Here is an 18,011-nt window from a genome sequence, read left to right on the forward strand (position 1 = left end):
AGCTGGCTATAAATTAGTAGCTTACTTCTTTTTTTTTCTCCTTCTTATCTTTTTAAAATATATTTATAATTTGCTTATAACTTGCTATTATATATGCTCTAAGTTTCAGATGTTCAGTTAGATGGATATGATGGAAGAACCAAGAATGGAGATCACCGGAATTAGAAAAAAAAACATTCGCAATTATGATGTATCTCTGTTCCATATCATTTGATCTGACATGGTATTTAAAATTGGAATCACAATATTCCGATAAGATGGATGGAGACTGAAGGGTGTTACACACAAGGGAAAAACAAGTACCCTTTCAGTCAAAAATATGTAATCATTTAGAACAAGATTTGATCAAACTTATAAAATTCCAATAAAAAAATTTGTGTTAAAATAAATTTATAAAATCTAATATGTTTATGATATTATGATAGTATTTTTCGAGTAGAATATATGTATATAATTTGTTTTATATTTAAACTAAATATTTAAGAAATAATTTCTTATCAGAATTTTAAAAAATTGACCAAATTTTGTCCTAAATAACAAACATTTAGGAAAGTTCAATAAACTTTACTTTTTGTTTGAAAGGGCCACCGAAATTCCCGTAGGAGACGGCGAGAATGGGCTTCAATTAGGCCCACTTGCCTCGAAATTGGGCCACCCCAGTGACACACACAGGTGAGGCGGAAGAGCAGGGGGTCCTCCGCCTCCGATCCGCGATCGCCGCTCGCCGGCTCGTGGAGCGAGGTGCACGCGGCACGCCGTATGGGAGGAAGGCGGCGCGGGCACGCGGGAAGGGGTGGGCGCGCGGAGGACGGTGCAGGCGCTCCAGGAACGGCCGGCCGGCCGGCCGAGGATGGCGGCGAGCTGGCTCCGTCCGTGAGCGTGAGCGCCTCTTCTTCAGCTCCTCCTCTTCTGCAACTAGTAAAAAAAAAATGCAATGCAAATGCTTGTGTGACTGGATCTACTAGAAACGATCCGTTTGTTTTTTTGTATGCACATACAATAGCCTAAATCGTGGAATCGTGTTAGATCAGGCTGGTCACCGTCTTAGGAGAAAACTCAACTCACTCAGCAGTGGAGCACTGTAGCTAAGTAGCTTTTGGATAAATGTTGTGGGAGCTAGAGTGATAGGAACGTACTCAATTTAATATTTTGTTGTTAGAATTGAAGTGTTAAACTGTCGTAATGTGGTTCTGCCCATGATTCATGCTGAAACTAACTGAACCTTGAAGCTGCCTTTTATTCAGTAAAAATCGAGAATCTGGCACCTGAAAAATATTACACTTGAGGGTTTACACAGTGCTATCTCCATTGGAATATTCTCAACTTCCAATTTTCGTAGTGGCAACCGGCAAATCCTCTATTTCCCTTGTTTCTTTGATTACTTTTCTTCATGCCAAAAGAAAGAGGAAGGGATCTAAGAACAATAGGCATGGGGGGCATTGGAAAAACACACATATTCTGACCCCTAACTTTTTAGAAAAATAATACTTGAAGCGTTCCCTCTATGTTCCCGTGCCCAATGCTATTAGGTGCTCTTTTTCTTCCTCATCCCACTCGCCTTCAGGGCCTCATCATCTAAACTACATGATAATGTTGTATTATATTTGCTAAGCTGATTGTGTGAGTCAAAGGGAAAAGAATGAGCACCTAAGGACAATAGGCATGGGAGGCATCGGGAAAACACCAAAACAACTCGATCCCCTAATTTAAAGGGAAATAAGAGTTTGAGCTTTCCTCCATGTTCCCATGTCCACTGCGCTTAGATACTCTTTTCTTCCTCTTCCTGACTCACTCTTGTTGCCTTATAATCTAAACCTAAACATGAATATTCTCTTGTTTTCTCTACTAAAGTATATGTATGAGATGAAAGGAAGAGGAAGGAACACCTAAGAACGATAGGAATGGGAGGCATCGGGAAAATACGAGACAAGTATCCACCTCTAATTATAGAAGTGGAATTGATAACTCATTTTTCCTCCATGTTCCCATTCCAACTGCTCTTAGAACACCTCTTTCTTCCCCTTCCTGACTCATCCTAAGGACCAAAGGCTCCAAAAGTTTCTGATTGAGTTCATGAATTGTTGATGATGTCTATGGTGTTGAAATATATATATATAGACATCATGTGAAGCACCTAGAATGTATAATGTACAGGAATTACAGGAAGCAATGAGTACACACACGTTGTAATGAACTATAACACACATCAGTCAGTGACAGTGGGCCATAGACCATCTATTGCTAATGTAGAACCCATGCAATGAATACATCAGCACATCTTTGCATATGCTGATGTAAAAATTCTGACATGGTAGTCCTTGGTTTTGAGCCTTGCAAAATTAATCATTAAATGTGAGCCATGCATTTGCAGAAGGAAGGAAGGAAGCTAAAGCATGAATTCATTTTGATTGTTTGATAATGATAGTTGGGTGGAGGAAAAAGTTAATAGTGCATATGGTGTAGGATCACCAGAACCAAGCAAACATTTTCTCACAATTAAAGATGATCTGCCACAATTTATGATGCTATCCGTTTGCCCATGAACATTACAATCTCCATGTAAGCAAAGCACACGTCATGTAAGTATGAGCTCAGTTGGCTGGTGGGTCCGAACTCAATTCCTTTAAAGACCAAAACATCGCATCATAATTTTATGGTCATTCGACACAAGTCAATGTATGCACTGAGTAGCACAAAGTACCAATTTCACCTATGTGTTTACATAATGAAGAATCTAGTATTTCTGGGACAGGTTTGATTCCTATCGACCTGGAAAAGTGAGAAATTTTGAGAAACATCGAATAGTTTGCTCAGCTTCTGCTTAACCACTGTATAGAAGAGATGATCAAAAGTATTTTGTGAATCTAAAGAAAGAGTAGTATTAGAAATCATTTCCATTACCATCTGACCATTTGAGGCAAAATTTATTTTAGAAATGTACAAACAGGTCTTTTCACTATTCTTGTGCTGCCTAGCAAAGCTCCAAATATGTTCTCAATATAATCTTGCTAATCGTACTACCATTGCCAAGCAAAGGTCTTTGGGTTGAATGATACCACCCAACCAAAGTGCTATGAACATGTGTCATTGGATTCCACATGCTATCCCCCCCCCCCCCCCCCCAAGTTGTGCATTCATATGTTAAAGCATCTTTTGAAGAGCAGCACTTCGTTAGCTTTAGCTTAGTCTCTGGATCCCATTCTCTAGGGAAACAGTAGGGAAAACCCCTATTGGGAATCTACAAGCCCTTGTTTTGAGAGCTAAAAGAAATCATAACTAAATTCATGTTTCACCGTTTCACAAGAAACTGTGTCCATTTGTTCTTGGTATGCCTTGCCATCGTGTCATGCATTTTCTTGATAGGGATCTTATTGTACTTGATAGATAATGATAGCAATCTCACTGGAGCGTAGAAAGTTGGGAGCTCAAGATATGATTTCTCACTGTTACCTTACTTACCCACTTGCTAATAAATGAGAAATTTAGAGCCCATTTGCTTGCTGCACCATGGCCTGTGTAATCTTACTAGGATTAGGAGCAGTTGCTATTGACTTTCTACAAATGGCCTCCGGTATTCATGATGCTGATGCATGTACTGTTCTGTTATGTTTCTCTCCATTGTTTGCTCCAAGTATTTTTCTCATAAGAGCTACTATAACATGAAATAAATACATACATCTCTATGTTGTTAATAAAAAGTGTGCTCCTCATGTAATTTAGTAATATTCTTGGGCACATCCCTTTCAGGCAGCTGACCAATGACAGATTATCGTGGACACGCTTCCCAATCTCAAATCTCCTAAATGGTATGATTTTTGCAAAAATATACTTTCTTCACCAACATTTCTTAGAAAACATATCTTTATCAACTTATCAACTTTTAATATTTAATTTGTTCATGCCCTTGAATAATTGTCATAACTCAATTTCATCCATTGTCCACCAGCACTTTGAAGCACACCCTAAAAAATCATGTAAACATCTTATATTCCTAAACAGCCAAAAGTTAACTAAACTAGGCTATGGCATCATCTGAACTTTGGATCAGACATGTAAAAGGTAAGAAAAACATACTGAAGTAAATGAAATTTTGACTCTGATACCTGAAACCAAAGCGTCAGTTCTACATTTTGTAAGACCAAAGGAAGAGGAAGGAGCACCTATGAGCGATAGGTATAGGAGTCATTGAGAAAGCTGCAATGAAGGAACAACCAAGAACAATAGGAATACGAGGCATTAGAAAAACACATAGCTGACTCTCCTTTGAAGAAATTTTAGAGCAAGGAGCTCATGCTTTACTCCATGTTCCCATTCTCACTGCCCTTGAAACCTCTCGTTCCCCCCCTCTTCCCTGGCTCACCCTCCCTACTACAAGCTGAACCAAGATTCAGAGACCATCTCTACATATGTGTGATTTATATATGGTGACAAAAATAAGAACAACCCTAGTCGTATTTTGTTTTCATTCAACTAAGAAATTTGTGCAAGACTGCAAGCCAACAGGAAGCGGAAGGAGTGCCTAAGAACCGTAGGCATGGGAGGCATTGGGAAAAACACCCAACAAATTTGAACCTCTAACTTTAGAGGGGAAGAAAAGTGTATGTTTTCCTCCATGTTCCCATGCCTATTGCTCTTAGTCTCTCTTTCTTCCTCTTCCCGACTCGCTCTCAAGTCCCAAAGCCTCATTATCGAGAGATGTGATTGGATATTTTTCACTCCCTCCACTAAAATTTTGCGTGAACCAAAAGGAAGAGGAAGGAGCATATGAGGACAATAGGCATGGGAGGCATCAGGAAAACATGGAAACCAAATCTCAGCCCCTAGATCTAGAGGCAATGAAGAGTTTGTGCTTTCCTCCATGTTCCCATGCCCACTGCTCTCAGACCCTCTTTTCTTCCTCTTCCTGATTCACTTCCAATACCTCATCATCTAAACATATGCATTGGCACTTCTGTATTTCTCTCTTAAAATAATTGTGTGAGCTAAAAGGAAGAGGAAGGAGTAGCTAAGATCAGTAGGAATAGGAGGCATCGGGAAAACACAAAGCAAATCTCTACCTCCAACCCTGGAGGAGAAAATTCTGCTTTTGGCTTTCCTCTATGTTCCTATTCCCATCGCTCTTAGAAACTCTCTTTCTTCCTCTTCCCTGCTCACCCTCAGCCCCAGAACTTCACAACTTCAATAATAAGACTCGGAGCTGTTGAAAAATGCCTGGGGCATTCTGTGGTATATATAAGCATATAGTGAAGTGCTCTAGACTGCATTGTCCTATGAGCAAATTAGTGAGCACACCTAGTGCATGGTGCACCACACAATACAGAAGTCAATGACAGTGGGCCACATGAACTTACTGTGATGGTAGGACATTGATGGATGTGAACTAGAGGGTGCTTTTTCAATGCATGTATAAAAATTCTGCAAGATTGTAACCTTGGGTCGTGCATTTACTGAAAGAGTAAGAAAAGGATCGATGCATTCACTCATACTCTAAATAAGAACGAGAGAAGGGAGGAGGATACTTCATTTTGTTTTTGCTGGGATGGCCTCTCATAGACCTAATTGCTGGTTCCGTGCACAATCATTTCACTTTTCCTGGGCCAGTCAACAAGTGAATACCAAATGTCAATGACTTGTGAGTTTAATTTGATTAATCACAAAGCAGTACAAGGAATTGATTCTGCTATGACCCTAGATAAAATATAGTTTATGAAGGAGTGCACTATATATGTTTACCCCATGGAGCAAATGGCCCAGCAAATATTTTGTTGACTAACAACAGTTAAGCAGCACGTCACATAGATCAATACAGCAATCTGATATTACAAATTGAGATAACATCAGGAAACACATAATACAATCTCCAGTAAGAACACGTGCTTGCGTTGGTATTTTCCAAATTTATTCTATGTTGATTCGGCATGGGCATATTGTTTTCAGCCATACGAGCATCTACTGAAGCGCCTAGTATTGCTAGGACATGCTTAATTCGAAATAAGCAGGATGAATGAGGAATCTTGAAGCACATCAGGTACCCTAGCTTGTGCTCCACTTAACCAGAATGTATAAGGAATTTTTGGGATTACAATTATCTTGTAGATAAAGAAAGACAATAGCAATCATTGTGCTTCTGTTGGAAATGAAAAAAAAATTGAAGCTCCAAATATGTTCTCACTGTAATCTTTCTAATGTGGTGCTACCATCTCAAAGGTCACAGAATTGAATGATACCACCTTGTCAGTGTAACAAACATGTGTCCTTGGATCCCACATGCCATTCAACAGTGGATGGTATTTTCAGTTTACACTCTAGTTACAACATTTCTGATCTAATTTTGTTGTGAAAAAACTAGTGACAAATATGTGGCATTTTATGCGTTTTCAGATAAAATGGTGCCCTTCAGCTGTGCATTCATCTGCTGATGCATCTTGTATCCAGGACAGGCTTAATAAGGAATTTTCCAAGAGTGGCATGTGGTCAGTTCGGTTTCTCTCTCACTAGAGGAAAATAACAGGAAAAACACCAACTGTATATTTTCTTTAAAAATAACTTATGCACAAGATGTGGAATCTACGGTTCCCTGTTTAGAACAAAAGAAATCATATTTCATAACTAAATTCCTGTTTCACCATTGTACAATAGATCGTGTCCATTTTTTGCTTGCTATGCATCTTGCCGTATTTCTTGATAGGGTATCTCATTGTGCAATTTGAGTTGATTTAAAGCAATTAAGTTCTAAGTTAGTATTAGACTTCTACAAATGATCTCTAGTGTTCAATATACGTGCACTGTTCTATTATGTTTCTTTATTGTTTGCTCAAAGTATCATTCTTCACAAGTGTTCTAAACCAATTATTTTTCTTGATCACGGAATAGTCACACTGTAACAAGAGTTAAACATGTGCACCTACATGTTTCCAGCAAAAAAAAAAGTGCTCTTCGTTGAATTTAGCAGGATTTTTCGATCATCTAACCATCCCATGATTATGCATCTTGCCTTTTCATGGATTTATTCCAGCACAATCAAAATTTACTTTTACGTGTGTCATTATTTTAGTAGATAGACACTAAAACAGGCTATGCCATCATACAAAATTTGGATTAGACATGCAAAAGGTATGCAAAACATGCTGAATTAAATGAAATTTGGATTCTGTTGCTTGAACAACCAAAGCATACACTAGTCCTAAAATTTTTTTTGTAAGACCAAAGGAAGAGGAAGGAGCACCTAAGAACAGTAGGAATGGGAGGCATTGGGAAAGTTGCAAACCAAGCCTTCACATACATGGAGCTTGCACTTTCCTCCATGTTCCCATTCCTACAACTCTTAGAACCTCCTTCTTCCTCTTCCCAAGCTCACTGTCAAGGTCACATCACCCAAATTGCAGGGCCTTTTTCCTACTAAGACCAATGTGCAAACCAAGAAGGAAGGGGAAGGAGCACCCAAGAACAATAGGAATGGGAGGCATCAGGAAAACGCAAAGCCGGATCTCCTTTGAAGGAAATTCAGAGCTCATGCTTTCCTCCATGTTCCCATTCCCACTGCTCTTGAACCCTCTCATTCTTCCTCTTCCCTGGCTCACCCTCCCTAGTCCCTACTACCGAGTCCTCGAATTTTATTAGGACTTAGAAACTATAATCTGTGTGAGTATATATAGACCATTGGCCTGTGCTATGGAGAAATATATAAGCAACGAGCACTCTTGCATGGTGCACCGTAGGGAATATCAGGGATGGAAGTTGGGGCCATAAATTGTGTGCTGTAAATGTATATCAGCAATTGTGGTTGTAGGGAGGTGATCTTCTGTCCTTGCATATCAAAGTATGCAAAGCTGTCAGCTTAGTCGTGACCTGAAGCTTTGCATCTACACCTCAGGAGGATGCAAGAGGCAATAGAGATATGCACATCTGACTTTGTGGTCCTTGTAGGATCTTGACCAAAGATGATGCAGAACACAAGGAAAAAATAAATTGAAAGGAGAATACTCTTATCCTTGTGTAACTAAAATAATTCAGTTTCAATGGAACGGGGGCACTGCCTTGTTATTCTAAAACATCCATGTACAAGCAAAGTCTGTAGTGTAATAGAGTACAAAATTAGGCCAACGAATGAAAGCACTAGTTTGACCTTACAACTTTGGGATGTGATAGATTCGAACTTCAAGAAATTTGATCAATTAAATTACCTACTACCTCTAGTTTGATAATCTTGTTGTTTTGGACAACAACATGATCTTTTAAATCTATCTTTGACTATAATTTTCTATTAAAACATATACATTAAATAAATAAATGTTTATTATTAAATTATACTTTATGACTCATCTATACATGTTACCCTAGTAATTTCAAACTACATATTTTAAAGGTTATTAATAGTCCAAGTTTTAAAAGTTTGGCCGCACCCTTGTTTAAAACGACAAGAATTATGAAAATGGAAGGAGTAATATATTTGTACAGATTTTACTGATCATCAATCCAATGAGCATGCACGCATGCAACTAAAATATCACATCCAACATGTTTCCTGTTCACTTCAACATGATATAACACAATATTCAGACTAAAGTTGATTTTACTACAATAGGCCAGTTTCAACATGTATTGATGACAAGTCGACATTTAGATTGGTTGGGCATGTAGATGGAATCGGTCTTGTGATGCTGCTAATTAACTGAGGCTGCCTAATGCTGGACCTAGAGCAGAAGTAGCAAGCATGTCAGTGCCACTGGCATTCAGTCCTCTTGCTAATCCACACTCTAGTGAAAATGAAAACAGGCTTGTGATGTTGAATGGAGCGACACTCTAATAATTGCCGGTGCCTATTTGATGGCTTGATATTGGAAAATTTGAAAAATCCTTTCTTTCCAAAGGTTTTTAACATGTGCTTGAATTCTAGTTACATTCCAGTGGCGATTTGAATTTATATTTACACTATGGTAAGGTTCCCACCAAGTCACCAAGCATGACTGAAGTTGTGTATATGATACACTGTTAACTACTTCAGATTTTTATGGTTACAATGACTTGCAGGAATGATCAGCGAGCAATGTGTACAAACATCAGCAGTTCACGATACGGCTTTAGGTTGGTGAGCTGTATCAAAAGTTTGCGCTTTGAGCTGTTTTGCAGGATTTCATATTCTGAACTTGCTATGCAGTATTATGCATCCTTTTAGCATGAAAAAAAGGGCTACTCTGTACCATGTTGAATAATGCATTAATGCAGAGTGTGAGAGTTTAATTAGAACTTATGATGGATGTGTAATTGGTTCAATATACACACTGTAGAAGATTTGATTGTTAACTTTGTGTTTTCTCTTTCCAAAATTTGAATATATTCTAATCAAGGTTAGGCACATCTGATTCATGGATCTCAAACATATTCTTTGCACAAGCCAAAAGGAAGAGAAAGGAGCATCTAACAACAATAGGAATGGGAGGCATTAGGAAAGCACAAAAGCATTATCTTCACCCCAATTCTAGTTGAGAATAAGACAATGTAGACTTTCCTCAATGTTTCCATTCCCACTGCTGTTAGAGACTCAATTTCTTACTCTTCCCGGCATGCTATAAAATTTGCTCAGGCAGATCACGCAAGCCCATAGGAAGAGGAAGGAGTACCTAAGAACCATAGGAATGAGAGGCATCAGGAAAACATGAATCTCGGAAAACATGAATCTCGGTTTCCACCTCCAATATTAGAGCGGACACTAGTGCTTAAGCTTTCCTTCATGTTCTCATTCCTACAATTCTGAGATTCTCTCTTTCTTCCTCTTCCTAGCTCGCTTTCTTCTGGGATGCTACTACATGGAGGGAGCCTGGAGTATATATAGAGCCTTTACTGTAGTGAATGCCTGGATGGTGAATTGGTGATGCATTAGCAGGCCATAGCATTCAGTGACAGTGGGACTATTGGCAATGCATTTACCGGGGCTCCTTACGAATGAGAGTGCAAAGTACAGGACAAGTTCCTTTTCTTGCTTCTGCAGTTGAGGTGAATCCTCTTTGTAAAATCAAGGAACTGCACAGCCTTAACGGCTTATTAGTGACCAAAGAATAATTTATAGGTGAAATTTTATGTACGTGTCCTTAGCGATTAAAAAGCAAATATTAAAAAAATGAACTATGATGGAAACACCCCAAAAAATCAACTCTAAAAGTAAGTTTTAATATTTAAATTTTGTCACCGGCTTATAAGCAAAAGGGTGAAGAGTGGGTTGTTAATTTATTGGTTACTTCGTTGAAAAAAGCTTGTTGATAAATTGTATTTCATTTGTATTTATACATGAAAGTTCTGCTAATATTTTCTCCGATTTCTTCTTTATATTTATGGATCCAAGATCAAAATCAAAGAATTGCACAGCCAATGCATTTAGCTCGCCAACTAACTCCATATATGGTAGAGAATTCCTCCAATCCAGCAGGTACATTTCCCTCAACCGCTCGTACATATGAATCGGATGGTGAAAAATTAGCTGGTACCTCTAGATACAAAATTACCCATCTTATTGTACCGGATCCCATAGAAGGGTGGAAGGCGTAGGGGAGGGCGAACTGGCGAGTGCTCCCGATCTGAACCGTGGAAGCGAGGCGGCGGCGGCCGCGGTGTTCCTGGCCGGCGGAAGGGAGGCGGCGGCGGCAGTGCGAGGCGGTTCCTGGCCGGCGAAAGCGAGGCGGTGGCGGCCGGCGGGGAGGTGGCGGAGGTCGCGGTGGTCCCGGCTGGTGCGGCGGGGAGCTGGCGTCGGTCGGTGGTCCCGAGCGGCGGAAGTGAGGCGGTGGCGGCCGACGGGAGGTAACGGCGGTCGCGGTGGTGCAGGCCGGCGGGGAGGTGGTGGCAGCCGCGGTCGTCCTGGTCGGCGGAAGCGAGGCAACGGCGGCAGTGCGAGGCGGTTCCCGGCCCACCTAAACAATCTTACTCTCTGTTAAACTCTCTTAGGAATTCAGCATGCCTATCTTTCTCCATCTGCAGAATCTGCTGCATCCGTCCATAATAACTAGCTCTGCTACATAGCAGCGTAAATAAAATAAATGTGAACATGCAGATATATTTCAGTGAATAAGTGGAAAATAATTATCAGTGTTCTCTTCGAAGTTGGGACTTGGGACTGCATTGAAATAATATTTACTTACATACAAGTTGACTCCCCCCACCCACCAAAAAAAAGGCAGAACAAAACACGAACCAAAAATGGTGTTCCAACAGAGGAGGCACTTCTATCCTGAAGATTATCAAGAAGTTCAGAAATTGAAATATTTGCTTTCTTGGTTGGACAGGCAAACTCTGAGGGCAAATCTTCAATTTCTTCCTTGATATTTTCCATCAGCTCAGCCATCATATTTTCTGGAACTCCATTTGTTTCCTCTCTGCTAGCACGATTTCTCACATAAGCCAATATTGAAATTCTTTCACTCAGTTCGACAGTGTTGACAGTGGCACAACCACAAGAAAGAGACCGTTATTTTCTTGAGCATTCTGTAATGGCCACATCAGGTGTTAGTAACCAGTAGAGGATTTATATAATCAGCTGAACACAACTGTGTGGGAGAACATTACATGAAAGAATCCCGGCATGGAGACAGATTGAATATTTCTTTCCCAGGCCCATGATCTCATCAGCGAGGTGGTGTTGGCGGCGTCGGAGGCGAGCGGTTCATGCTGGGCACGGTGGTGGCGGGCGTGGCGACGAGGCGGTTCTGCTGCTGGGCGTCGCTTGGTCACGGTGGTGCTGGTGGCGGCCGCAACAACGCAGTGACGAGTGGAGGCGGCGCCGCACTCTACCAGGAAGGCAGGGAAGAGACGATGCGGCCGTGCAGGGGCAGATTACGAGCGACACAATGACGATTTTCTATCCCAATCCTACCCTTTACCAGTGGACGGTTGGATTTAGTTAAGTACCGTCCGGTATTTGTACCTCCCGGTACATATTGCGGTACCAGAAAGGTAAAAATGTGCATCACAGCATCAATAAATAACCCTTAATATCGATCCATTTGATAAATACATGGTGACACTACAATGAACTATTTTTCCAAAAAAAGAGAGCAAGAAGGTGAAACGCATTTTCATTTTCTTCCTTCATGAGCATCCCAGTAAAGCTTTCTTCCTTTTTCTTGTTGCTGTACGCGTTGATTCACTCTGTACACGTTGGTTTTCAGGCCTTCAGCTATGGAGTCAACTAATTTGAATGCATGAAGAAAAGGGAAATGAAGGAATCCTGAAGAGCATCATGTCGCCTCTGCAAAGTTTAAGAGGTATTAATTGACTCAAATACTTTCCTTTCAATTTTGGTGAGAAGCATATAATGATATATATAGGCACTGCCGTTCTGTTTCTGACTGAGTTAAAATGCAATGCTAATATGTGCTTGTTCATCTGGTTGTTTTATGGTTCACTGAACATTCCATTCGAATCATTTTGCATATTGTGGCTGTTAAAGTGCTGATATATATACTATCTCCATTTTAAAATATAAGCATTTCTAGGTTATTTATAATAGCTTAAGAAGATGTCAAAAGATTATCTTTTATTCATTTTAGTGGTGAATTTTTAAATTTTAAATTGATTAGATTCTTTCCAAGCATCTGATTGGCTCTAGAATCATTGGAATGATTAAAATCATGGGAAATAGTGTAGAAATAATTGTATTGTGGTACTGAATTTGAATCTAGAAATTCTTACTATTTACATTTTAAGTTAGACGTCATGCATCCACGTTTCTATGCCAAGGTGCTTAGTCACAGCAGGTGTATTTTTTACTCCATTATCTATCTTAACTATGATCCCATCACAGGAGTACTAATGATGAGTGTGTGTCATTTATGCTTCAAAAAAAATCACATGCCATTTTAGATGTTATCAAATATGAATATGTCTTCAAGATTGTAGGGGAATATGCAGAATTTTTATGCTTGTTTTGAAATGCAGGAGTTTTTCATTTTTTAACCAATCTCTTTTGAAGGTGCTAGATAGGAAATATTAGATCCCCTACACTCCATTTTTTTCTTGTTATTCATGATTCACTATAAAATTACCATAATCTAATGTCCCTTTTTTGTTTTCTCTGCTTAAACAATTGAGCAAGTCAAAAGGAAGAGGAACAAGTGATTAAGAATAATAGGAATGAGAGGCATTGGGAAACACAGCCAAATCTCCACCTAATGATGGAAAAGGGTTTAGATTTTCCTCCATGTTCCCATTCCAACCATTCTTAGACCCTCTTTCTTCCTCTTCCCGACTCACTGTCTACATCTAAATATGGGTATAGATACGTTTTGTTTTCTCTACTAAATTGGTGTTAGCCGAAAGTAAGAGGAACGAGCACCTAAGAACTATAGGAATGGGAGGCATCAGGAAAATCATCGTATTAAATCTCCAACACCTAGAGTTAGAGCTTAATTAGGCTTTCCTTCATGTTCCCATTCCTACTGCTCTTAGAGTCTCTCTTCCTCTTCTTGGCTCACCCTCTTTGTCACACAGCTACAGAAACTATATATCAGAAGCTTGAACCTCTTGAACATTTTGTTCAGAGCTCTAGAGTATATAGATACCTATGCAGTGCAGAGTCTGTGAACAACAAATGAATTGAATCTGGTAGATAGTGCATAATATATAGGATACTGAAGTGAATGCAATATATTATGGTCATGGAACATGTACAAGTCACTCTGCAACATCTGCAGGGATGAGTTCTTCTGGATACTACAACTTGAAAGCGAACTAACATAATGGCCAGGAGACAGCAGGGGTGATTGTTTGATTTTTTCATGAAAAAAATTAAACTGCATATTTGTAATCTGAAAATAATTTACGAATAAAAAATTTATATACATGTTCATAACAATTTAAAAGCCAGAGTAAAAAATTAACTACGATAAAAAAACCTTAAAATCAACTTTAAATTTAAAGTTAAAATTCAAAATTAAGCAACAACAGATGGGGTGAGCAATCCATATCGGTTCGCTCGATGTATAGAGGCTTTTTGAATAATACATATGATTGATTATAAAGGGTAAGGTAACAATACGAGAGACAGACAATGCACTTATACTTGTATGAATATACATAGAGAGGTTTTATGGTTCTTGAGAAAGTATATAGAAATATTAAATTTCTAGCGTAAAATTTTGATACATACCAATTTTTTTCATTAAAAAAAATATGGTGTTTCCGAGTATCTTTTCAAGAATGGCAAAAAAACACATATATACGTATGACTGGATAAAATATTTTCACTTACTTGCATGTCACCTAAATACTTATTAAAAATATTGACAGAATATGAGATATGTTAGTCTATAAACACACATGTTAGTTTAAATTCGACTTCTATAAGTTGTAATAAAAATAATAAATTTAACGGTGAATATACACATACTAGTTTCATTTTAATTTATTCTTTTTTTGAGAATTTATAGAAATTAAATTTAAAATTGAATGCTTGTGAAGTGATATATCTTGTATCGACCGCGTGGAGAGGAGCTCCGCGTCCCGCGGCCAAGCAGGTGTGGTTGAAGACCACCACGCGCTGACCACCGTCCGCCCTGACACCGAGCGACGCGACGGCTATGGCGACGACCGACGGCGAGGGGCGGGAGAAGGCGAGCTGAACGCATGCCGGCCAAGCCCAAGAATGAACCGATCGTTGCTGCTGCTTCGTTCTTGACTCGTACCGCGTTGCAGGTTGCAAATGTTGCAAATATCCTTCTCTAAAAAGAAGTTGCAAATGGTGCATCGTCATGAGCCAAGTTTATAACACGACACGCGTGAACACGATCAAGCAGGCGGACGTCGGAGGAGACGATGGAGAACTCAGATGTCCCCTCCAAATAGGGGTGTAAATGGACCGGCCCATGAATCCGGTTATAAGCCAATTAAGTGGGTAATCCAATGGACTACCCGTACGTTTAATTGGCCTATAAGTGAGTTGGTGGGCCGGCCTACTAACACCCTTAGCTCCAAATCTTTTTTTTTTGCACGCACGCATTGCTGCTCGATTGCCATTAGGAAAAGCCTCGAGCCAAAAGAAAAAAACGTATAATCTATGCTGCAAATTAATACTAGCAAACTCATTCCCGCGTTAATCGAGTCAAAAGATCATGTGGGTGGCATTTGGCCTTCTGCGAGGAAACTGACTTTGTATTTCAGGGTTGTTACTCCCTCCCTAGTCGAAGAAAAAAGATCATGTGGGTGGCATTTGGCCTTCTGCTAGGAATCTGGACATAGGTCTAGAGATTAATATTTTTAAAATGAAAGGAGTATATTTCTACGGTCTACCTCTATATGTACAACTATTAGTATATCAAAACAGGGTTCTCTCAAGGTACCCCTCCTACCTCCCTAATATTTCCTGAACAAAGAGATACCCCAGCGGAAGAATGAAGAGAGCTCGATATATACTTATGTTGTTAAGGCAAGGGCGATGTATATTTATCAAATACTCCCTCAGTTTCAGATTATAAGTCGTTTTGACTTTGGTTAAAGTCAAACTGTTCCAAATTTAACCAAGTTTATATAAAAAATAGTAACATATACAATCCAAGACACATATTATGAAAATATATTCAATTATAGATTTAATAAAAACTAATTTGGTATTGTATGTGCTACTATATTTGTCTACAAATTTAATCAAACTTAGTGTAGTTTGACTTTGATCAAAATCAAAACGACTTGTAACATGAATTTATGTTAATATTGTGGTAAGATTTCCAGAAAGCCGCCATAATTGAAGTTGTGTACATGAATGATGTTAGATAATTACTTCCTACATATTTTCATGGTTACAGGGACTTTAGTGGGTGATAAACAAAACCATTAGCAGTTCAACATATGATCTTCAATTTGGTGAGCCATCTTAAAAGTTTGTGCCTTAGTGCTATTTTGCCGATCTTTTGTGAGCAATCTATTTGGCAGTTTTGCAAAATTTCATATTCTGAAATTGCATCATGTGCATTATTATGGACCATTTATGCATGATAAAATTATTACCATGTTGCACAATGCTGAGGGTAGGAAGAAAATTAGAAGTTATGATCGATATGAAAGTTGGTTTGATATGTGCATCGTGCAAGTTCTGACTGTTAAAACCTATGTGTTTAGTGCCATAGCGATTTTACGGTCCTCAAGTAGGTACCAAGAGGTACCAAATTTTACATTGAAATTTTAGTACTTCTCGATACCTACTCGAGGACAGTATGATTTCTCTTAGTGCCAGCGAAGTTTAAATACGCTCAAGCCAAAAAAAAAAATCCAATTTCAAAGGCTAGGCACGTCTGATGCATGAAACTAGACGTATTTCGCGCTCATACATTGTGCAAGCTAGAAGGAAGAGGAAGAAGCATCTAACAACTATAGGAATAGGAGGCATTAGGAAAACATAAACATTATCTTCAACCCCAATTTTGATGGGCAATAATAGAATGCAGGCTTTCCTCAATTTTCCTATTCCTACCGCTCTTAGACACTCAATTTCTTCCTTTTTCCTGTCTCGCTATAAAATCACCGAAGGCTCACACATGCAAATCAATATATAGAAGGTGTTCTTTTTCGAGTTGTGCAAGCCCAAAGGAAGAGGAAGGAGCACCTTACAACCATAGGAATGAGAGGCATCAGTAAAAACTGAAACACAAATGCTAGAGTAGACATAAGCACTTAATCTTTCCTTAATGTTCTCATTACTACAATTGTAAGACCCTCTCTTTCTTCCAGTTCTTGGCTTGGTTTCTTGACTACTACAGGAAGTAGCCTAGAGTATATATAGAGCCTTTTACTGTAGTGTTGAACCATAGCATCCAGCCATCCAGTGAGGTAGTGACAGCAGCACTATGCATTTATTTGGATTGAATGTGAATGCAAAGTACAACAGAAGTTCTTTTGGAAGCTTTCTGTGACTGAAGTAACCCGTCTATGTCAAATTGAGGAACTGCATAGCCAAAAAACTTATGTTCTCGGTGGTTTTGTATTTATACACAAAAAATTATGTATATGCTTATTTATGTTTTCTTATTTATAATTCTATAGGGAACCTAACAGATAGTACGTCACAAACTGCAGCTCTGAAATGAATGGCATTTTACTCACCAACAAAATCCATGCATGGTAGCTCCAAAAGAGGAAAACAATTCTTTTCCCGGTTGAAGAGGAAAGTAAATTTACTTTCACTTTGTCAGCCTCAAATCCGAAGGAACGGCTGGTCCAATTTAACCTTTAAGACTGTACATGACAGCATGAAAAATAGCTGACAACACGGGTCCATTTGATCAATTGTACACACAGTGAAACTATCATGAACTACCTCAAGAAAAAAAAAAAGGATCATGAACTGGGGAGAAAATACATCGACATTTTATATTTTTATTCCTTTTTTACGGTCTGTAAGCAGCCTAGTATAGCCCCTTCTTTAAAAATCCTTTTCCATGTTCTTCTGTATGCGTCGATTCATTCAGCACATGTTGGTTTTCAGGTCTTACAGCTATTCATCAAGTAATTCGAGTGCAGCAAGAACAAGGAAATGATGATAGAATTGTGAGGAATACATCCTGTTGCATCTGCATCTGCAAAGATCAAGAGAGGTATATACTCTGTATATAGGTATAGAAATTATGTTTCTGATTGAAAGTTAAAAGTTGTAAATAGATGCTACTGTATGTATTTTTTTTGCCGGGTGCGACAAAAGTCTGATAAAGTTGGAACGATACAGAGAAGATTAGCATGACCCTTTGCGCTAACGTATGTATTTATCCTTTGGTTGCCAATGAGCATCTATTTACATGTGAGATCTCAGTAGGGTCAATCCAATCCATTCGAATCATTTTGCATATTGTAGCTGCTAAGTGCTGGTATACAGTTTACAGTGTAAATTAAACGTCATGCATGGAGTCGCTGTACCAAGCGATGAACATGTCCAGTTTATGGTTCAAAGAAAAGAACGTGAAATTTATATGTTATCAAACATGAATACAGTTTCAATTTAGTGGGGGATGTGCCAATTTTTAGACATATTTTGTAATGCA

General features: G+C 39.0%; 1 long non-coding RNA gene and 1 other non-coding gene across 5 annotated transcripts; both read left to right on the plus strand.

Annotated features, from left to right (window-relative positions):
* The first annotated feature begins 662 nt into the window (after nt 1-662).
* Nucleotides 663-9,355, plus strand: LOC107303974. Of its 4 annotated transcripts, XR_001550006.2 has the most exons (6): nt 663-879; nt 3,748-3,806; nt 5,938-6,028; nt 6,208-6,287; nt 6,382-6,473; nt 9,031-9,355. It is a non-coding gene; the product is annotated as an uncharacterized LOC107303974 (long non-coding RNA). The 4 variants fall into 4 exon arrangements; XR_001550008.2 differs by lacking the exon at nt 6,208-6,287; XR_001550007.2 differs by lacking the exons at nt 5,938-6,028; nt 6,208-6,287.
* Nucleotides 9,356-17,653: 8,298 nt separating this feature from the next.
* LOC121054317 lies at nt 17,654-17,766 on the plus strand. Its single transcript, XR_005811721.1, has one exon. It is a non-coding gene; the product is annotated as a U6 spliceosomal RNA (small nuclear RNA).
* The last annotated feature ends 245 nt before the right edge of the window (nt 17,767-18,011 follow it).

This window comes from Oryza brachyantha, chromosome 4 (assembly GCF_000231095.2).
Source record: "Oryza brachyantha chromosome 4, ObraRS2, whole genome shotgun sequence".
Taxonomy (NCBI): Eukaryota; Viridiplantae; Streptophyta; class Magnoliopsida; order Poales; family Poaceae; genus Oryza; species Oryza brachyantha.